Source organism: Microchirus variegatus (assembly GCF_963457635.1).
Source record: "Microchirus variegatus genome assembly, chromosome: 13".
NCBI lineage: Eukaryota > Metazoa > Chordata > Actinopteri > Pleuronectiformes > Soleidae > Microchirus > Microchirus variegatus.
In genome coordinates, this window is record NC_139814.1 from 7,068,775 (window position 1) to 7,091,210 (window position 22,436).

General features: G+C 37.5%; 10 gene segments (V, D, J or C); 5 read left to right on the top strand and 5 right to left on the bottom strand.

Moving 5' to 3' along the window:
* Positions 1-339: 339 nt before the first annotated feature.
* LOC310936150 (Ig lambda-2 chain C region-like) lies at positions 340-2,249 on the bottom strand. The segment is given in 3 exons: positions 2,069-2,249; positions 1,581-1,658; positions 340-759 (listed from the first exon to the last, which is right to left on the bottom strand).
* Positions 2,250-2,279: 30 nt separating this feature from the next.
* LOC310936151 (immunoglobulin kappa variable 4-1-like) lies at positions 2,280-2,648 on the top strand. The segment is given in 1 exon: positions 2,280-2,648.
* Positions 2,649-3,900: 1,252 nt separating this feature from the next.
* LOC310936152 (Ig lambda-2 chain C region-like) lies at positions 3,901-5,803 on the bottom strand. The segment is given in 3 exons: positions 5,623-5,803; positions 5,134-5,211; positions 3,901-4,320 (listed from the first exon to the last, which is right to left on the bottom strand).
* Positions 5,804-5,833: 30 nt separating this feature from the next.
* LOC310936153 (immunoglobulin kappa variable 4-1-like) lies at positions 5,834-6,202 on the top strand. The segment is given in 1 exon: positions 5,834-6,202.
* A 4,540-nt stretch (positions 6,203-10,742) lies between these two features.
* LOC310936154 (Ig lambda-2 chain C region-like) lies at positions 10,743-12,580 on the bottom strand. The segment is given in 3 exons: positions 12,400-12,580; positions 11,911-11,988; positions 10,743-11,120 (listed from the first exon to the last, which is right to left on the bottom strand).
* Positions 12,581-12,610: 30 nt separating this feature from the next.
* LOC310936155 (Ig kappa chain V region K-25-like) lies at positions 12,611-12,976 on the top strand. The segment is given in 1 exon: positions 12,611-12,976.
* A 1,252-nt stretch (positions 12,977-14,228) lies between these two features.
* On the bottom strand, positions 14,229-16,202 carry LOC310936156 (Ig lambda-2 chain C region-like). The segment is given in 3 exons: positions 16,022-16,202; positions 15,533-15,610; positions 14,229-14,648 (listed from the first exon to the last, which is right to left on the bottom strand).
* Positions 16,203-16,232: 30 nt separating this feature from the next.
* On the top strand, positions 16,233-16,601 carry LOC310936157 (immunoglobulin kappa variable 4-1-like). The segment is given in 1 exon: positions 16,233-16,601.
* Positions 16,602-17,860: 1,259 nt separating this feature from the next.
* LOC310936158 (Ig lambda-2 chain C region-like) lies at positions 17,861-19,835 on the bottom strand. The segment is given in 3 exons: positions 19,655-19,835; positions 19,166-19,243; positions 17,861-18,280 (listed from the first exon to the last, which is right to left on the bottom strand).
* A 30-nt stretch (positions 19,836-19,865) lies between these two features.
* On the top strand, positions 19,866-21,620 carry LOC310936159 (Ig kappa chain V region GOM-like). The segment is given in 2 exons: positions 19,866-19,977; positions 21,313-21,620.
* Positions 21,621-22,436: the final 816 nt, after the last annotated feature.

Here is a 22,436-nt window from a genome sequence, read left to right on the forward strand (position 1 = left end):
TTTATTAATGTATGCAAACATAAATAAACTTTTTTTTCAATAGCTATCATGTTATGTGATTTAATCAGTCTGAACCAATAGTTATGATTTACTTTTTTCATCTTCATTTGTGTTGATGATATCAAATGTCTTTTCTCCTGACATTTTAAAAAGTCATTTGTAAATTGTTGATGATTTATTTCTATAAAGTTGTTTAAAATGACATTCACTGATCATGTTTGTTCATCCTATTTCACCCTGGTGTCATTAAAATGTCACTTCATAATAACAAGTCCATAGAAACATGTTTTTTTAATGAAAACAAACAACTTTATTAAGTGAAAAGTTGAAAGAGTCAGGATCATCATGAGCGAGAAGTTTTCAAACTTTAAATTGTGAAAAGAGACAGAAATGCAGAGTAAAAGCAGTAGCAGAGAGTCAGTGAGTCAGGTCAGGACTAGGAACACTGGTCTGTCCTCAGTGTCTCTGAGAGAATCTGGGAGCCCTGGGTGGCCTCACAGGTCACAGAGCCCACCTTCCTCCACTGGTCAGCAGAAAGCCTCAGGATGCTGCTCCAGCTGTAGAGACCGTCCTTCTCCAGCAGCCCACGACTCATGCTCTGCTCCCAGCTGCTGCTGCTGCTGCTGCTGCCGTCCAACTTCCAGGACAGAGTCCAGTCTGAGGGGAAGCCCTTGTTGGCCAGACACATGAGCGTGGCCTTCCCCTGCTGCAGCTCCTCACTGGAGGGCGGCAGCACCGTCAGGGTGGGACGGACGTCACCTAGGAGACAACAGTCAGTTTAGAGCACAGAGAGGACACAGCTGTCGGTTGAACGCCACACACTCGGACATGTTTCTGTGTGAGAGCTGATTTTGTGCCACATGGTTTTTCTGCTCCACCAGTCACATGGTTTCACTTCGCTTTAAGAAGCCTCTCATGCACATCAGCACAGAGACAATCATCAAACACTTTGACCTGAAGAAATGTAGAAAAACTACACTGGAAACTGACTTTGACAACATTTGTAACATTTCTAATCCAAATCATCAAACATCTGGAGACTGAAACTCTTGAGTTTTAAATACAAGTGAATAAAGAAATGACTTCAAACAACATGTAACACAATAGATTACAGATTTTCAACATGTTCAAATCTCATCTTTATCTTCACTGTGTTAAGTTGCTTCTAAATCTCAAGTCATGTTAAACAAATCATTTTCGAGGGAATAAAAAATAATTATAAGTGAAATTTCCAGCCTGACTTGAATATGTAAAGTAAAATTGCAAATATTTCTCATCAAAAATATTAAAATATACTTTAGTGTTCATGGGAAACATGAACAAAAAATTAAATATTGTAAAGACCTATCAAATCTTCTTCGTGTAGAATTCAGACAGTATTGATCAAACTTTTTAAATCACTTCAAAACAAAACAACTATAATTGCTCAGAGTTCAGCTCCAGAATGAAGGAGACAAAATCAAAACATCAATATTTAAAAAATAAAAAATTACATTAAAGTGAGATTTGACCTACAGCAAACCATTTAAAATTGGATAATTACACAAATATTGTCATGATCATATTAGAGAAAAACTTACTTCCAACTTCCAGTCTGGTTCCTCCACCAAACGTGAGCCACAGTGATTCAAAGTCTCTGAGGCGTCGTACAAAAACCTCTGAGTGTAGAGACACACGTGTCTGTGACTGTGAAACAAACAAACTCACAGAATGAGTCTGTTTGTAAAGATTTATCAGCTGATTTTAAAATCTATTGATGAAGAACAATCACAGATTTTACTTAATTAAGTCATTTTTTAAAAGTGATATATTCCATTTAAGAAGCTGATATTAAAAGATGACATTGTAAATGTTCTCACTGCAGAACTAATAAAGGACCATCTTATCTTAAAAAATATGAGAAAAAAAATCTCAGATAAAAATCAAAATCAAAAAGTGTCATCACATCCTGATCAATCCTCTGATAAAGTGATTGATAAATTGATCGACAGGATGATGAAATTGATGAAAGTCCCTGCTGGAGTCAGTCAGAGCATTTCCATAGAGAGTGACTTTGCATCAGCAGCACCATGCTCCAGTGCTCTGGGACACTTTATAGTCCTGACAGTTGAAGACTGGAGGACTGACAGCTGTCCTTCATGACAACACAAGACACAGAAATCATGACTTTGACCTCCGTCCTCATCTGGACTCTCCTCTGCTGCTGCTTCACAGGTAAAGTCCAGAGAGTCAAACTCCTCTGTCAACATCTGTCCCTCTGAAATGAAGCCGACAAAACCATGACTCTGCTTTATGTCTCTGTCTCTGTGTCCTCAGAGTCCAGAGGACAGGTCACAGTGACTCAGTCTGGAGCAGTGACATCTGCTGTGGGAGGATCTGCCACCATCACATGTACAACCAGTCAGAATGTTCTTTATAATAGCAACGGCCACTACCTACACTGGTACCAACAGAGAGATGGAGAAACTCCTAAACTCCTTATATATTGGGCTTCCACTCGAGCATCAGGGATTCCAGGTCGTTTTACAGGCAGTGGATCACATTCTTCCTTCACTCTGACCATCAGTGGAGTCCAGGCTGAAGATGCTGCAGTTTACTACTGTCAGAGTTATCACTACATCAACAGTAAAGATGTGTTCACACAGTGAAAAAGCCTCGTACAAAAACCTCCTTCAGTGAAAGAGAACAGAAACTGAAGTGACTGCAGAGACTGATACAGTTCACTGAGGACACACACCAGTGATTTAATACACTTTATTACACTATTTCAGTGAAGCTCACTTGTTTATAAGTGATTATACATTATTATTAGTTAAGAATAAGTTATTTGTCTCATAGTCTTTACATTTTCATTCAAACTCAGTTTGATTCACAAAGAAAATCCATCAGCAGCTCAGAGATTATTTAACTCACATCATTAATAAATCAGCCTCTATGCTGATGATGTTCTATGATACATGGAAAACATCCAAGTTTTATATGATCACTCTTGTTTATTTATTTATTTATTTATTTAGTAGTATTGTTGTAAATGTGCATAAAAAAAATTTATATAAATGTTGGAATCAACAAATTACAAATGTCCATTAGACATGTTCAAGTTACATTTTTGTCTAATATTCTTCATGTCACATTAAACTCAGCTCACATACATTTTCATTTACAACTTTTATATTTACTACAAATAATCATAATTATACTTCACAACAAGTATTTTTTTATTCACTATTACGACTTTCTATATTTTATATAGATATTTAAAAATTACTTTCATGTCATGTGACTCAATCTCTCCAATCTTAGGCCAAAATGTAGTGTAGATGTATTGGATTTGAGTGCATTTCAATAGTTTTTCTAGAAAAACAAATGTGTCTATTTGCCAAAATAATATGTATAAAAGGCATTTACATCAAAGAACAGGAAGGAATAAAATGTGCCCAAATAAACCTTCCACAGTTTTAAAACTTTTTTAAAAAGAATAATAGCAAAATAAAGTAAAACATCATCTAATAATTTTGATTATTATTAATTTGACAAGTGGATAAAATGTTAATTTAATGTGTATGCATGTGTTATTTTATGAATGTACACAAACATTAAAAACACTTTTCATGTTATGTGATTTAATCAGTCCAATCCAAGACTTATGATTGACTTTTTTCATCTTCATTTGTGTTGATGATATCAAATGTCTTTTCTCCTGACATTTTAAAAAATCATTTGTTAATTGTTGATGATTTATTTCTATAAAGTTGTTTAAAATGACATTCACTGATCATGTTTGTTCATCCTATTTCACCCTGGTGTCATTAAAATGTCACTTCATAATAACAAGTCCATGGAAACATGTTTTAATGAAAACAAACAACTTTATTAAGTGAAAAAGTGTAAAGAGTCAGGATCATCATGAGCGAGAAGTTTTCAAACTTTAAATTGTGAAAAGAGACAGAAATGCAGAGTAAAAGCAGTAGCAGAGAGTCAGTGAGTCAGGTCAGGACTAGGAACACTGGTCTGTCCTCAGTGTCTCTGAGAGAATCTGGGAGCCCTGGGTGGCCTCACAGGTCACAGAGCCCACCTTCCTCCACTGGTCAGCAGAAAGCCTCAGGATGCTGCTCCAGCTGTAGAGACCGTCCTTCTCCAGCAGCCCACGACTCATGCTCTGCTCCCAGCTGCTGCTGCTGCTGCTGCTGCCGTCCAACTTCCAGGACAGAGTCCAGTCTGAGGGGAAGCCCTTGTTGGCCAGACACATGAGCGTGGCCTTCCCCTGCTGCAGCTCCTCACTGGAGGGCGGCAGCACCGTCAGGGTGGGACGGACGTCACCTAGGAGACAACAGTCAGTTTAGAGCACAGAGAGGACACAGCTGTCGGTTGAACGCCACACACTCGGACATGTTTCTGTGTGAGAGCTGATTTTGTGCCACATGGTTTTTCTGCTCCACCAGTCACATGGTTTCACTTCGCTTTAAGAAGCCTCTCATGCACATCAGCACAGAGACAATCATCAAACACTTTGACCTGAAGAAATGTAGAAAAACTACACTGGAAACTGACTTTTACAACATTTGTAACATTTCTAATCCAAATCATCAAACATCTGGAGACTGAAACTCTTTAGTTTTAAATACAAGTGAATAAAGAAATGACTTCAAACAACATGTAACACAATAGATTACAGATTTTCAACATGTTCAAATCTCATCTTTATCTTCACTGTGTTAAGTTGCTTCTGAATCTCAAGTCATGTTAAACTCCAGTCTAAGATGAATATGTAAAGCAAATTTGCAAATACTTCTCATCAAAACATTCAAAAATATTAAATATACTTTACTCTTCATGGAAAACGTGAAAAAAAATCTAATCTTCATGTAGAATTCAGACAGTAAAGACAAAACGTTTTAAATCACCTCAAAACTAAGCAAATTCAAAACTGAATTGAACTTTTATGATACAAACATAATCTTGACAGGACTGTGTCGAGTAAAATTGCTCAGAGTTCAGCTCCAGAATGAAGGAGACAAAATAAAAACATCAATATTTAAAAAAGAAAATAAAGTGAGATTTGACCTACAGCAAACCATTTAAAATTGGATAATTACACAAATATTGTTATGATCGTATTAGAGAAAAACTTACTTCCAACTTCCAGTCTGGTTCCTCCACCAAACGTGTACCACAGTGATTCAAAGTCTCTGAGGCGTCGTACAAAAACCTCTGAGTGTAGAGACACACGTGTCTGTGACTGTGAAACAAACAAACTCACCAGAATGAGTCTGTTTGTAAAGATTTATCAGCTGATTTTAAAATCTGATGATGAAGAATAATCACAGGTTTTACTAAATTAAGTCATTTTTAAAAGTGATATATTCAATTTAAGAAGCTGATATTAAAAGATGACATTGTAAATGTCCTCACTGCAGGACTAATAAAGGACCATCTTATCTAAAAAAAATATGAGAAAATAAAATCTCAGATAAAATTAAAATCTAAAAGTGTCATCACATCCTGATCAATCCTCTGATAAAGTGATTGATAAATTGATCGACAGGATGATGAAATTGATGAAAGTCCCTGCTGGAGTCAGTCAGAGCATTTCCATAGAGAGTGACTTTGCATCAGCAGCACCATGCTCCAGTGCTCTGGGACACTTTATAGTCCTGACAGTTGAAGACTGGAGGACTGACAGCTGTCCTTCATGACAACACAAGACACAGAAATCATGACTTTGACCTCCGTCCTCATCTGGACTCTCCTCTGCTGCTGCTTCACAGGTAAAGTCCAGAGAGTCAAACTCCTCTGTCAACATCTGTCCCTCTGAAATGAAGCCGACAAAACCATGACTCTGCTTTATGTCTCTGTCTCTGTGTCCTCAGAGTCCAGAGGACAGGTCACAGTGACTCAGTCTGGAGCAGTGACATCTGCTGTGGGAGGATCTGCCACCATCACATGTACAACCAGTCAGAATGTTCTTTATAATAGCAACGGCCACTACCTACACTGGTACCAACAGAGAGATGGAGAAACTCCTAAACTCCTTATATATTGGGCTTCCACTCGAGCATCAGGGATTCCAGGTCGTTTTACAGGCAGTGGATCACATTCTTCCTTCACTCTGACCATCAGTGGAGTCCAGGCTGAAGATGCTGCAGTTTACTACTGTCAGAGTGTTCACTACATCAACAGCATCTATGTGTTCACACAGTGAAAAAGCCTCGTACAAAAACCTCCTTCAGTGAAAGAGAACAGAAACTGAAGTGACTGCAGAGACTGATACAGTTCACTGAGGACACACACCAGTGATTTAATACACTTTATTACACTATTTTGTACATTAATACAATAATTTAAATTGTCCAGTAAACATGGTTAAGTATTTTGTTTTAATGCTTCTCATTTGTTGAAAAACATTTTTATTCAATAGAAAAACCATCAGCAGCTTCTTTAACTCACATCATGAATAAATCAGCCTCTATGCTGATCACGTCCTATGATATATGGAAAACATCCAACTTTTCTGTGATCATTCTTGCTTATTTATTTATTTATTGGTGTTGTTGTTAAAGTGCAACAAACACTTTCATATATTATGGATTCAGCAAACATGTTCAAGTTACATTTTTGTCTAATATTCTTCACGTCACATGAAACTCAGCTCAAAGACTTTTTCATTTAAAATTAGGGCTGTCAAAATTAACGCGTTAACGCAGGATGATTAATTTGTGGAATTAACGCGTACATTTTTTTTAACGCATTAACGCACTTTCATCGCTCTACGAGTTGACGTCCAGTTTATGGACAGGCAACTGCTTGGGGCCCCGAGCCGATAGGGGCTCGGACCTTAATGCATCAGTGAGCAGCTGCATCCCCGTCCCCCTTAAACAACAAGGGTTGATTTGCATTGACACCTCAGTAGGAAACCTCCCTAAAGGGGCCCCACGTCACCTCACGTTAACCTGTGTGAAGCTGAAGGAAAATGAAGAGGAGTTATCAATCAGGAAGTTAGAAGAGGAAGAAAAAAGAAATAAAGACACAGTTGTAAGTGGCGCTGCTGGCACAGATAATGATATAATCATAACATTAACAGTCACTGTCTAACTAACGGGGACACAGACAGAGGCTAACATTAGCGTCAGTATGCTAGCTGACACTAACGCTAACTAGTAGAAGCAGTGCTTCTCCTGCTGTGGGTTTAGTAACCCCAAGAAAACTATATAACTTCTATACTTTATATTTTGTTTATAATGTGAGTTATTTACAGTGCAATGTAGGAGCCACATTTCTTTGCTGAGGATTATTCGGGTTTCGATTTGTTTGGTCTGGTTGCCACAGTGATATGTGGGTAGGGTTGCCACCCGTCCCGTAAAATACAGAATCGTCCTTTATTTGGCAATTAAATGTTGCGTCCCGTATTGGTTCAATACGGGACGCGGTTTGTTCCGTATTTCCTTAAATATCCAATCCACATGTCTGTCACACACACACACACACAACAACACTAAAGATAAAGATGAAAATAAAACACAGGGAATACTAAGGCCAGCAAACTTGTCGTGGCGGGATCTATGCAGGATCTCGGCCGCCCCGGCTCGGGTCCTCTGTGCGCGTGCTGCTGTCACGGTTGCCTAGCAACAGACGCCACACATCGGTGCTGCTCACAGTTAACTAAAGACATCAGCTCATCTGATTAATCTGTTATTCCCTTAATTACAACTAAACTAAAGCTCTTCTACAAAAAGATTGAGACCACGGAGTGAAAACAATTAAAAGTGCGCCGTTAAGAATTGTTAACACTAAGATCTACTCGGATCCCCTGCACGTCATCGCGACTGTACTGATCCTCGTCATAAAGATTATTATTGGATGTAAAGACAAAACTGCATGTAGAGAAATAGTCCAGGCTGTGCTGATACGGAAAGATCGCTTGGAGGAAAAGCTCAAAGCGAAGCAGCAACGCACAACGCAGCAGAGAGAGAGAGAGAAGCCACAGTGCAGGTGCGGTGCGCAGAAAAAAAGGCCCGTCTGCACCAAATGAGGGGGGACACTCTATAATATAATATACTATAATTGCAATGCCTTGACTTTAGTGAGATAAGCACACACAGTCCCTGCCATAACAAAATTAGAAAAAAAAAAAAAGGTACAGAATTAGCACAATAACTTATTTCGGTTTTTCCGTTTCGGCCAACTGTTTCCTGATTTTCGGTGCATCCCTAGTTACATTGCTCTTGCCAATAAAGACATTTCATGTTCATGTGTTCCCCCGGCTGCTTCCCAAAGTAGATGTTTTCTGTAATACAGAGTTCTGTAATTTTTTGAGTTACTTGGCCTTACTCCATGAGTCATCATAATGGTCCTTCAAAAGCCTCAGAATGCCCCATTTTTACCTCAAATTTTCAAATGCTCCACACCAACCCGCCTCCGCTCCCTCGCCATGTACTCTCCATAGTGAAATTTTAATAGAAAAACCCCTGACACCCTTACAACACACGCGCCTACATGTCCTACATTAGTCGGCTCCGTGGTGGTCATGGCCCAGAGGAGCCGCGGTGGGGTGTCCCTTATTTTCATTTCTGAAAGGTGGCAACCCTATATGTGGGGTTTGGGTCACATGGTCACGGGAAGTAAGTTAGAAGGGCTGATTCACCTGCAGCAGGAGAGGAGAGAGGTAGCCGTAATTTTAGTTGACCGTCGTTTCAAATATGATTGTCTAAATACACATGCCAACAGGGTACACGTTTTCTATCTAATATGCGAGTGTAATTGGAAGACCGCTGTAGCTCTTTTGTCAGGATTCGTTTAGCCTGGACCCGGAAGCAGACGGAGACGGGAGCATATTTCAAAACAAAAGATATTTATTATAAAATACAAACAAAAAGCGACTTCCAAAACGAGGGGAAGCGGTAGGGGATAGTTAGAGAGACAGGTGGAAAGAATGTCCTTGCAGCTACTGCGAGGGTGGCTCGGCAGGGTGGCAGAGTTCCAGCGTGGAACAAACTCACGGGTTTGGAAATGAAGATCCCAGGAGCGTAGGGAAACAGGAACAACCAGTGAGTTCGTGGAACGGCAGGAGACGTGGCAACCTGGAGCGAGGACAGGCAGGTAAGTATCTGGAGAAGGTAAGTTCAGCGAGCAAACGAGAAGCATGTCTTTACCCATGTACGTGAGAAAACGATCTGACGCCGGTGAAGAGGAACGGCTCCGTCTTTAAGCCCCGCTGATTACTCATCTGGAGCAGGTGAGGCGGAGCCGCGCAGGTGTAGTCAATCACCGGCGTCTTGGAGGAAGTGGGTCAGCCACGCCCCCTGCTGAGTCAGAGTGAGGGAGGAAAAGAGCAGCAGCAGCAAAACAAAAACACTAACAATAAAATTGAGAGGAAGGTGCAGGTGAGATCGTGACATCTTTTCCTTCATTAAATACCTGTGAAAACGTACCTGGACTCAGTGTGCTTCTATGTGTCGGCAGCAGCGCGTCATACAAATACACAGGACCTATTCTCTACCTCTCAAGCGACTTCAAGGGATTGGAAAGCCGCAACAGTGCAATGTGTAGTTTTTTTAAAAAGTTTTTTCAAAGTTATTTACAGCATTTTATTTTTTCTATTTATTTATATTGTCTTATAATGTGGGTTCTTTACAATGTAATGTTTATATTTTACTGTTTGTATAGGTTTTTACAAGTTATTTACAGTATTTTATTGTTCTTTACATTTATATTTTCACATACTTTATTTATCTATCCGTTCCTACAACAATATAAAGAGAAAATTAGAATTGTTCTGGCATATTTACGAATGGTAATTAATCGTGATTAATCGTGATTAATCCACAGCTACCCTGTGATTAATCTGATTAAAAATGTTAATCTTTTCACAGCCCTATTTAAAATACAACTTATAATAATTATACTTTGCAAACAGATTGGAACAAATCACTCCAATCTAACACCAACATGTAAAATAAATTAATTGGATTTGAGTGCATTTTTTAGAGTTTTTCTTGGAAAAACAAATGTGTATATTTGCCAGAATAATACTCATGAAAGGAATTTACTTTTATAAAAGAATAGGAAGTAATAAAATGAGCCCAATTAAACCTTCCACAATTTTAATTTTTAAAAAGAATAATAGTAAAATAAATCAAAACATCATAGATATAAAAGGAGATCATGTTGAAGCAAATTGTATTTTTCTTCTAAATAACAAATAAACTCAAAGACTTTTTTCTTTTCCAAACTTTGAAATAAAGATTTCAACAAACTGAAAAGTGATTTGATTCTCTAATAATTGAAAAATGATTTGTAAAATTGGGATAATTTTATCTATTATTTGACAAGTTGATAAAATATATATTGAATGTGTAGTCACGTTATTTTATTAATCTATACAAACATGAACATAAATCAATAGCTATCTATGTTATGTGATTTAATCAGTCCAATCCAAGATTTATGATTTACTTTTTTCATCTTAATTTGTGTTGGTGATATAACATTTATTTTTTCCTGACATTTTAAAAAGTCATTTGTAAATTGTTGATGATTTATTTCTCTAAAGTTGTTTAAAATGACATTCACTGATCATGTTTGTTCATCCTATTTCACCCTGGTGTCATTAAAATGTCACTTCATAATAACAAGTCCATAGAAACATGTTTTTTTAATGAAAACAAACAAGTTTATTATGTGAAAAAGTTGAAAGAGTCAGGATCATCATGAGCAAGAAGTTTTCAAACTTTAAATTGTGAAAAGAGACAGAAATGCAGAGTAAAAGCAGTAGCAGAGAGTCAGTGAGTCAGGTCAGGACTAGGAACACTGGTCTGTCCTCAGTGTCTCTGAGAGAATCTGGGAGCCCTGGGTGGCCTCACAGGTCACAGAGCCCACCTTCCTCCACTGGTCAGCAGAAAGCCTCAGGATGCTGCTCCAGCTGTAGAGACCGTCCTTCTCCAGCAGCCCACGACTCATGCTCTGCTCCCAGCTGCTGCTGCTGCTGCTGCTGCCGTCCAACTTCCAGGACAGAGTCCAGTCTGAGGGGAAGCCCTTGTTGGCCAGACACATGAGCGTGGCCTTCCCCTGCTGCAGCTCCTCACTGGAGGGCGGCAGCACCGTCAGGGTGGGACGGACGTCACCTAGGAGACAACAGTCAGTTTAGAGCACAGAGAGGACACAGCTGTCGGTTGAACGCCACACACTCGGACATGTTTCTGTGTGAGAGCTGATTTTGTGCCACATGGTTTTTCTGCTCCACCAGTCACATGGTTTCACTTCGCTTTAAGAAGCCTCTCATGCACATCAGCACAGAAACAATCATCAAACACTTTGACCTGAAGAAATGTAGAAAAACTACACTGGAAACTGACTTTTACAACATTTGTAACATTTCTAATCCAAATCATCAAACATCTGGAGACGGAAACTCTTGAGTTTTAAATACAAGTCAATAAAGAAATGACTTCAAACAACATGTAACACAATAGATTACAGATTTTCAACATGTTCAAATCTCATCTTTATCTTCACTGTGTTAAGTTGCTTCTGAATCTCAAGTCATGTTAAATAAATTAATGTATGTAAAGTGTAAATATACTTTAGTGTTCATGGAAAACGTGAACAAAAATATTCAATATTGTAAAAACATATCAAATCTTTGTGTAGAATTCAGACAGTATTGATAAAACTTTTTAAATAACTTCAAAACAAAACAAATTTAAAACTGAATTGAAGTTTTATGATACAAACATAATCTTGACAGGACTGTGTCGAGTAAAATTGCTCAGAGTTCAGCTCCAGAATGAAGGAGACAAAATAAAAAAATCAATATTTTAAAAAGAAAATAAAGTGAGATTTGACCTACAACAATCTTTTTAAAATTGGATAATTACACAAATATTGTTATGATCGTATTAGAGAAAAACTTACTTCCAACTTCCAGTCTGGTTCCTCCACCAAACGTCCACCACAGTGATTCAAAGTCTCTGAGGTGTCGTACAAAAACCTCTGAGTGTAGAGACACACGTGTCTGTGACTGTGAAACAAACAAACTCACCAGAATGAGTCTGTTTGTAAAGATTTATCAGCTGATTTTAAAATCTGAAGATGAAGAACAATCACAGGTTTTACTTAATTAGGTCATTTTTTTAAAGTGATATATTACATTTAAGAAGCTGATATTAAAAGATGACATTGTAAATGTCCTCACTGCAGGACTAATAAAGGACCATCTTATCTTAAAAAATATGAGAAAATAAAATCTCAGATAAAAATAAAGTTGAAAAGTGTCATCACATCCTGATCAATCCTCTGATAAAGTGATTGATAAATTGATCGACAGGATGATGAAATTGATGAAAGTCCCTGCTGGAGTCAGTCAGAGCATTTCCATAGAGAGTGACTTTGCATCAGCAGCACCATGCTCCAGTGCTCTGGGACACTTTATAGTCCTGACAGTTGAAGACTGGAGGACTGACAGCTGTCCTTCATGACAACACAAGACACAGAAATCATGACTTTGACCTCCGTCCTCATCTGGACTCTCCTCTGCTGCTGCTTCACAGGTAAAGTCCAGAGAGTCAAACTCCTCTGTCAACATCTGTCCCTCTGAAATGAAGCCGACAAAACCATGACTCTGCTTTATGTCTCTGTGTCCTCAGAGTCCAGAGGACAGGTCACAGTGACTCAGTCTGGAGCAGTGACATCTGCTGTGGGAGGATCTGCCACCATCACATGTACAACCAGTCAGAATGTTTATTATCATGGTAGCTACGGCCACTACCTACACTGGTACCAACAGAGAGATGGAGAAACTCCTAAACTCCTTATTTACCATGCTTCCAATCGAGCATCAGGGATTCCAGGTCGTTTTACAGGCAGTGGATCACATTCTTCCTTCACTCTGACCATCAGTGGAGTCCAGGCTGAAGATGCTGCAGTTTACTACTGTCAGAGTTTTCATGTCATCAACAGCATCTATGTGTTCACACAGTGAAAAAGCCTCGTACAAAAACCTCCTTCAGTGAAAGAGAACAGAAACTGAAGTGACTGCAGAGACTGATACAGTTCACTGAGGACACACACCAGTGATTTAATACACTTTATTACACTATTTTGTACATTAATACAATAATTTAAATTGTCCAGTAAACATGGTTAAGTATGTTGTTTTAATGCTTCTCATTTGTTGAAAAACATTTTTATTCAATAGAAAAACCATCAGCAGCTTCTTTAACTCACATCATGAATAAATCAGCCTCTAATGCTGATCACGTCCTATGATACATGGAAAACATCCAACTTTTCTATGATCATTCTTGCTTATTTATTTATTTATTGGTGTTGTTGTTAAAGTGCAACAAACAATTTCATATATTATGGATTCAGCAAATACGTTCAAGTTACATTTTTGTCACATGAAACTCAGCTCAAAGACTTTTTCACTAAATACAACTTATAATAATTATACTTTGCAAACAGATTGGAACAAATCACTCCAATCTAACACCAACATGTATAATAAATGAATTGGATTTGAGTGCATTTTTAGAGTTTTTCTTGGAAAAACAAATAATACTCATGAAAGGCATTTACATTTATAAAAGAATAGGAAGGAATAAAATGAGCCCAATTAAACCTTCCACAATTTAAATTTTTAAAAAGAATAATAGTAAAATAAATCAAAACATCATAGATATAAAAGGAGATCATGTTGAAGCAAATTGTATTTTTCTTCTAAATAACAAATAAACTCAAAGACTTTTTTCTTTTCCAAACTTTGAAATAAAGATTTCAACAAACTGAAAAGTGATTTGATTCTCTAATAATTGAAAAATGATTTGTAAAATTGGGATAATTTTATCTATTATTTGACAAGTTGATAAAATATATATTGAATGTGTAGTCACGTTATTTTATTAATCTATACAAACATGAACATAAATCAATAGCTATCTATGTTATGTGATTTAATCAGTCCAATCCAAGACTTATGATTGACTTTTTTCATCTTCATTTGTGTTGGTGATATAACATTTATTTTTTCCTGGCATTTTAAAGAGTACTTTGTAAATTGTTGATGATTTATTTCTATAAAGTTGTTTAAATGACATTCACTGATCATGTTTGTTCATCCTATTTCACCCTGGTGTCATTAAAATGTCACTTCATAATAACAAGTCCATGGAAACATGTTTTTTTAATGAAAACGAACAAGTTTATTATGTGAAAAAGTGTAAAGAGTCAGGATCATCATGAGCGAGAAGTTTTCAAACTTTAAATTGTGAAAAGAGACAGAAATGCAGAGTAAAAGCAGTAGCAGAGAGTCAGTGAGTCAGGTCAGGACTAGGAACACTGGTCTGTCCTCAGTGTCTCTGAGAGAATCTGGGAGCCCTGGGTGGCCTCACAGGTCACAGAGCCCACCTTCCTCCACTGGTCAGCAGAAAGCCTCAGGATGCTGCTCCAGCTGTAGAGACCGTCCTTCTCCAGCAGCCCACGACTCATGCTCTGCTCCCAGCTGCTGCTGCTGCTGCTGCTGCCGTCCAACTTCCAGGACAGAGTCCAGTCTGAGGGGAAGCCCTTGTTGGCCAGACACATGAGCGTGGCCTTCCCCTGCTGCAGCTCCTCACTGGAGGGCGGCAGCACCGTCAGGGTGGGACGGACGTCACCTAGGAGACAACAGTCAGTTTAGAGCACAGAGAGGACACAGCTGTCGGTTGAACGCCACACACTCGGACATGTTTCTGTGTGAGAGCTGATTTTGTGCCACATGGTTTTTCTGCTCCACCAGTCACATGGTTTCACTTCGCTTTAAGAAGCCTCTCATGCACATCAGCACAGAGACAATCATCAAACACTTTGACCTGAAGAAATGTAGAAAAACTACACTGGAAACTGACTTTGACAACATTTGTAACATTTCTAATCCAAATCATCAAACATCTGGAGACTGAAACTCTTGAGTTTTAAATACAAGTCAATAAAGAAATGACTTCAAACAACATGTAACACAATATATTACAGATTTTCAACATGTTCAAATCTCATCTTTATCTTCACTGTGTTAAGTTGCTTCTGAATCTCAAGTCATGTTAAACAAATAAAGTGTTGATGGAATTAAAAAAATTTTAAGTGAAATTTCCAGTTTTAAACTCCAGCCTAACTTGAATATGTAAAGTAAGATTGCAAAATATTTCTCATCAAAAATATTAAATATACTTTAGAGTTCATGGAAAACATGAACAAAAACATAAAATATTGTAAAAACATATCAAATCTTGTTCGTTTAGAATTCAGACAGTATTGATAAAACTTTTTAAATCACTGCTAAACAAAACTGAACTAAAACTGAATTGAAGTTTTAAGATACAAACATAATCTTGACAGGACTGTGTCGAGTAAAATTGCTCAGAGTTCAGCTCCAGAATGAAATAAAAACATCAATATTTAAAAAATATAAAATTACATTAAAGTGAGATTTGACCTACAGCAAACCATTTAAAATTGGATAATTACACAAATATTGTTATGATCGTATTAGAGAAAAACTTACTTCCAAATTCCAGTCTGGTTCCTCCACCAAACGTGTACCACAGTGATTCAAAGTCTCTGAGGCGTCGTACAAAAACCTCTGAGTGTAGAGACACACGTGTCTGTGACTGTGAAACAAACAAACTCACCAGAATGAGTCTGTTTGTTAAGATCTATCAGCTGATTTTAAAATCTGAAGATGAAGAACAATCACAGGTTTTACTTAATTAAGTCATTTTTTAAAAGTGATATATTCAATTTAAGAAGCTGATATTAAAAGATGACATTGTAAATGTCCTCACTGCAGGACTAATAAAGGACCATCTTATCTTAAAAAATATAAGAAAATAAAATCTCAGATAAAAATAAAACCCAAAAGTGTCATCACATCCTGATCAATCCTCTGATAAAGTGATTGATAAATTGATCGACAGGATGATGAAATTGATGAAAGTCCCTGCTGGAGTCAGTCAGAGCATTTCCATAGAGAGTGACTTTGCATCAGCAGCACCATGCTCCAGTGCTCTGGGACACTTTATAGTCCTGACAGTTGAAGACTGGAGGACTGACAGCTGTCCTTCATGACAACACAAGACACAGAAATCATGACTTTGACCTCCGTCCTCATCTGGACTCTCCTCTGCTGCTGCTTCACAGGTAAAGTCCAGAGAGTCAAACTCCTCTGTCAACATCTGTCCCTCTGAAATGAAGCCGACAAAACCATGACTCTGCTTTATGTCTCTGTCTCTGTGTCCTCAGAGTCCAGAGGACAGGTCACAGTGACTCAGTCTGGAGCAGTGACATCTGCTGTGGGAGGATCTGCCACCATCACATGTACAACCAGTCAGAATGTTTATTATAATAGCAACGGCCACTTCCTATACTGGTACCAACAGAGAGATGGAGAAACTCCTAAACTCCTTATTTATTGGGCTTCCAATCGAGCATCAGGGATTCCAGGTCGTTTTACAGGCAGTGGATCACATTCTTCCTTCACTCTGACCATCAGTGGAGTCCAGGCTGAAGATGCTGCAGTTTACTACTGTCAGAGTTATCACTCCATCAACAGTAAAGCTGTGTTCACACAGTGAAAAAGCCTCGTACAAAAACCTCCTTCAGTGAAAGAGAACAGAAACTGAAGTGACTGCAGAGACTGATACAGTTCACTGAGGACACACACCAGTGATTTAATACACTTTATTACACTGTTTCAGTGAAGCTCACTTGTTTATTAGTGATTATACATTATTATTAGTTAATAATAAGTTATTTGTTTCATAGTATTTACATTTTCATTCAAACTCAGTTTGATTCACAAAGAAAATCCATCAGCAGCTCAGAGATTATTTAACTCACATCATTAATAAATCAGCCTCTATGCTGATGATGTTCTATGATACATGGAAAACATCCAAGTTTTATATGATCACTCTTGTTTATTCATTTATTTATTTATTTAGTAGTATTGTTGTAAATGTGCATAAAAAACATTTATATATATGTTGGAATCAACACATAATAACAAATGTCCATTAGACATGTTCAAGTTACATTTTTGTCTAATATTCTTCATGTCACATTAAACTCAGCTCACATACAATTTCATTTACAACTTTTATATTTACTACAAATAATCATAATTATACTTCGCAAACAGTATTTTTTTATTCACTATTAAGACTTTCTATATTTTATATAGTTTTTTAAAAATTACTTTCATGTCATGTGACTCAATCTCTCCAATCTTAGGCCTAAATGTAGTGTAGATGTATTGGATTTGAGTGCATTTCAATAGTTTTTTCTAGAAAAACAAATGTGTATATTTGCCAAAATAATATGTATAAAAGGCATTTACATCAAAGAACAGGAAGGAATAAAATGTGCCCAAATAAACCTTCCACAGTTTTAACACTTTTTTAAAAAGAATAATAGCAAAATAAAGTAAAACATCATCTAATAATTTTGATTATTATTAATTTGACAAGTGGATAAAATGTTAATTTAATGTGTATGCATGTGTTATTTTATGAATGTACACAAACATTAAAAACACTTTTCATGTTATGTGATTTAATCAGTCCAATCCAAGACTTATGATTGACTTTTTTCATCTTCATTTGTGTTGATGATATCAAATGTCTTTTCTCCTGACATTTTAAAAAGTCATTTGTTAATTGTTGATGATTTATTTCTATAAAGTTGTTTAAAATGACATTCACTGATCATGTTTGTTCATCCTATTTCACCCTGGTGTCATTAAAATGTCACTTCATAATAACAAGTCCATGGAAACATGTTTTTTTAATGAAAACAAACAAGTTTATTATGTGAAAAAGTGTAAAGAGTCAGGATCATCATGAGCGAGAAGTTTTCAAACTTTAAATTGTGAAAAGAGACAGAAATGCAGAGTAAAAGCAGTAGCAGAGAGTCAGTGAGTCAGGTCAGGACTAGGAACACTGGTCTGTCCTCAGTGTCTCTGAGAGAATCTGGGAGCCCTGGGTGGCCTCACAGGTCACAGAGCCCACCTTCCTCCACTGGTCAGCAGAAAGCCTCAGGATGCTGCTCCAGCTGTAGAGACCGTCCTTCTCCAGCAGCCCACGACTCATGCTCTGCTCCCAGCTGCTGCTGCTGCTGCTGCTGCCGTCCAACTTCCAGGACAGAGTCCAGTCTGAGGGGAAGCCCTTGTTGGCCAGACACATGAGCGTGGCCTTCCCCTGCTGCAGCTCCTCACTGGAGGGCGGCAGCACCGTCAGGGTGGGACGGACGTCACCTAGGAGACAACAGTCAGTTTAGAGCACAGAGAGGACACAGCTGTCGGTTGAACGCCACACACTCGGACATGTTTCTGTGTGAGAGCTGATTTTGTGCCACATGGTTTTTCTGCTCCACCAGTCACATGGTTTCACTTCGCTTTAAGAAGCCTCTCATGCACATCAGCACAGAGACAATCATCAAACACTTTGACCTGAAGAAATGTAGAAAAACTACACTGGAAACTGACTTTTACAACATTTGTAACATTTCTAATCCAAATCATCAAACATCTGGAGACTGAAACTCTTGAGTTTTAAATACAAGTCAATAAAGAAATGACTTCAAACAACATGTAACACAATAGATTACAGATTTTCAACATGTTCAAATCTCATCTTTATCTTCACTGTGTTAAGTTGCTTCTGAATCTCAAGTCATGTTAAACAAATAAAGTGTTGATGGAATTAAACAAATTATAAGTGAAATTTCCAGTTTTAAACTCCAGCCTAACATGAATATGTAAAGTAAGATTGCAAAATATTTCTCATCAAAAATATTAAATATACTTTAGAGTTCATGGAAAACATGAACAAAAATATAAAATATTGTAAAAACATATCAAATCTTGTTCGTTTAGAATTCAGACAGTATTGATAAAACTTTTTAAATAACTTCAAGACAAAACAAATTTAAAACTGAATTGAAGTTTTATGATACAAACATAATCTTGACAGGACTGTGTCGAGTAAAATTGCTCAGAGTTCAGCTCCAGAATGAAGGAGACAAAATAAAAAAATCAATATTTTAAAAAGAAAATAAAGTGAGATTTGACCTACAACAATCTTGGCAAAATTGGATAATTACACAAATATTGTTATGATCATATTAGAGAAAAACTTACTTCCAACTTCCAGTCTGGTTCCTCCACCAAACGTGTACCACAGTGATTCAAAGTCTCTGAGGCGTCGTACAAAAACCTCTGAGTGTAGAGACACACGTGTCTGTGACTGTGAAACAAACAAACTCACCAGAATGAGTCTGTTTGTAAAGATTTATCAGCTGATTTTAAAATCTGAAGATGAAGAACAATCACAGGTTTTACTTAATAAGGTCATTTTTTAAAAGTGATATATTCAATTTAAGAAGCTGATATTAAAAGATGACATTGTACATGTCCTCACTGCAGGACTAATAAAGGACCATCTTATCTTAAAAAATATGAGAAAATAAAATCTCAGATAAAAATAAAACCCAAAAGTGTCATCACATCCTGATCAATCCTCTGATAAAGTGATTGATAAATTGATCGACAGGATGATGAAATTGATGAAAGTCCCTGCTGGAGTCAGTCAGAGCATTTCCATAGAGAGTGACTTTGCATCAGCAGCACCATGCTCCAGTGCTCTGGGACACTTTATAGTCCTGACAGTTGAAGACTGGAGGACTGACAGCTGTCCTTCATGACAACACAAGACACAGAAATCATGACTTTGACCTCCGTCCTCATCTGGACTCTCCTCTGCTGCTGCTTCACAGGTAAAGTCCAGAGAGTCAAACTCCTCTGTCAACATCTGTCCCTCTGAAATGAAGCCGACAAAACCATGACTCTGCTTTATGTCTCTGTCTCTGTGTCCTCAGAGTCCAGAGGACAGGTCACAGTGACTCAGTCTGGAGCAGTGACATCTGCTGTGGGAGGATCTGCCACCATCACATGTACAACCAGTCAGAATGTTTATTATCATAGTAGCTACGGTCACTGCCTACACTGGTACCAACAGAGAGATGGAGAAACTCCTAAACTCCTTATTTCCTATGCTTCCACTCGAGAATCAGGGATTCCAGGTCGTTTTACAGGCAGTGGATCACATTCTTCCTTCACTCTGACCATCAGTGGAGTCCAGGCTGAAGATGCTGCAGTTTACTACTGTCAGAGTTTTCACTACATCAACAGCAAAGATGTGTTCACACAGTGAAAAAGCCTCGTACAAAAACCTCCTTCAGTGAAAGAGAACAGAAACTGAAGTGACTGCAGAGACTGATACAGTTCACTGAGGACACACACCAGTGATTTAATAAAAAAAATTTCAACTGTTTTGTACATTAATACAGTAATTTAAAATGTCCAATTGACATGGTTAAGTAATTTTGTTTTAATGCTTCTCATGTTTTCAAAACATTTTTTATTCAATAGAAAAACCATCAGCAGCTTCTTTAACTCACATTATTAATATATCAGCCTCTATGCTGATGATGTTCTATGATACATACAAATGTTTTTAATATTTTCTTTGTTTTAACCCAATCACCCTTGTTTTATATATACATATTATACATAAAAAACAACTCATAATTTAGAGCTAATCTAGAAAGTATGGATTTTGTTCCCTATTATATTTGACGAAAAGAGAGAAAATAAATTGATAGGTTTGTAGTTTTTCAATCAGAGCAGCCGTTTTAACTTTATTAATTGATTTTAATTGAAAACATCTGAATTTATGAACTCTCACTTTGATAATTAGATGTTTTTCTCATCAGTCATTGCACATTCTTAGCTCTGATAAAAGATAAAGAATTTACTCCAGACTTTCAGTTGTTTTCTGGTCATCAAATGTTTTCTACTCTATAGTTTCTAACATTTATTCCTGCTCATGTTGCAGAGAATGTCCACAGTCACATGTGTCAGTGGTGATGGACACAGCAGGACATGTTGAGGACAGCTGCACTTGACTGACTCTGTGTGTTTGCATATGTGTCCTCCCTCTTTGTTCTTGGCCGTTAAGAGTCCAGTGTTGATCAGTGAGTGTCCAGGTCTTTCAGAGACACTGACTCACCAGCAGCACAATGATGATGATGTGTGTGACTCTACTGCTGCTCACTCTGGAGCTCCTTGTTCAGGGTGAGACTCTCTGGTGAAAACCTGATGGAGAAACCTGATCTTCTGTCTCTTTTCCACGTTAAAGAAACAATCATCTTCTGTTTGGACGTTGATCTTCGTCCTCCAGCTTTGATTTGTCTCAGTAACGTTTCTCCTGTTTGATATGTTTTCAGGTTCATCAGGAGACATCACCATGACTCAGTCTCCTGGATCTCTGTCTCCTTCTCCAGGACAGACTGTCTCTATCAAATGTAAATCCAGTCAACTTATAGGTGATGATGTTAACTGGTACCTGCAGAAACCTGCACAACCTCCTAAACTCCTGATTTATGATACAACTGCTCGTCAGTCTGGAGTTCCAGATCGCTTCAGTGCAACTTATCATCAGACTGACTTCACTCTGACCATCAGAGATGTTCAGACTGAAGATGGAGGAGTTTATTACTGTCAGCAGCATAACAGCTACCCGTTCACACAGTGATAAAACGTGGTACAAAAACCTCCCTCAGCTGCAGAGGAACTGATGTGACTCAACAGCTGCACACACACTAAAATATCACAGCAGACGATGAACATCTTTCTCACAGTTACACTGAACATTTAAACATGACAATAACACCTTTAATCATAAAATCACTTCTATGTTTGACCACATGTTTCTACAGAGAATGTTTACGTGCCGAGTTTGAGGTCAAGTCTTTGAGTTGACATGTGAGTGAAGAAGACAATATTAGAGGAATTTGTCCAATGATTTTATTTCCAACAAACATTAACAGTGTTGAACTACTTCACTAAACATTTACTCAATTATATGAACTTTATTTATATAGAAACTACACTGGTTTATTATTTTCTTATTACATCAGTGATTTAATAAAGTTTATTATACTATTTTGTACGTTAATATAAATTCAAATGTCCAGCAGACATGGTCAAGTTGTTCTTTTTAATATTCTTCAAGTTTGTAAATATATTTATATTTTTTAAAAAAATCCATCAGCAGCTCAGAGATTCTTTAGTTCACATCATTAATGAATCATCCTATGCTGATGACGTCCTATGATACATGTAAAACATCCAAAAAAGGTACAGATAATATTATTTTAAGCAAGTAAATATTGTTTTATTTTTTATTTTTAGACGACACAGAAATGTAGAGAATAGAGTAAAACCAGTTGGAGTCAGTCAGAGCATTTCCATAGAGAGTGACTTTGCATCAGCAGCACCATGCTCCAGTGCTCTGGGACACTTTATAGTCCTGACAGTTGAAGACTGGAGGACTGACAGCTGTCCTTCA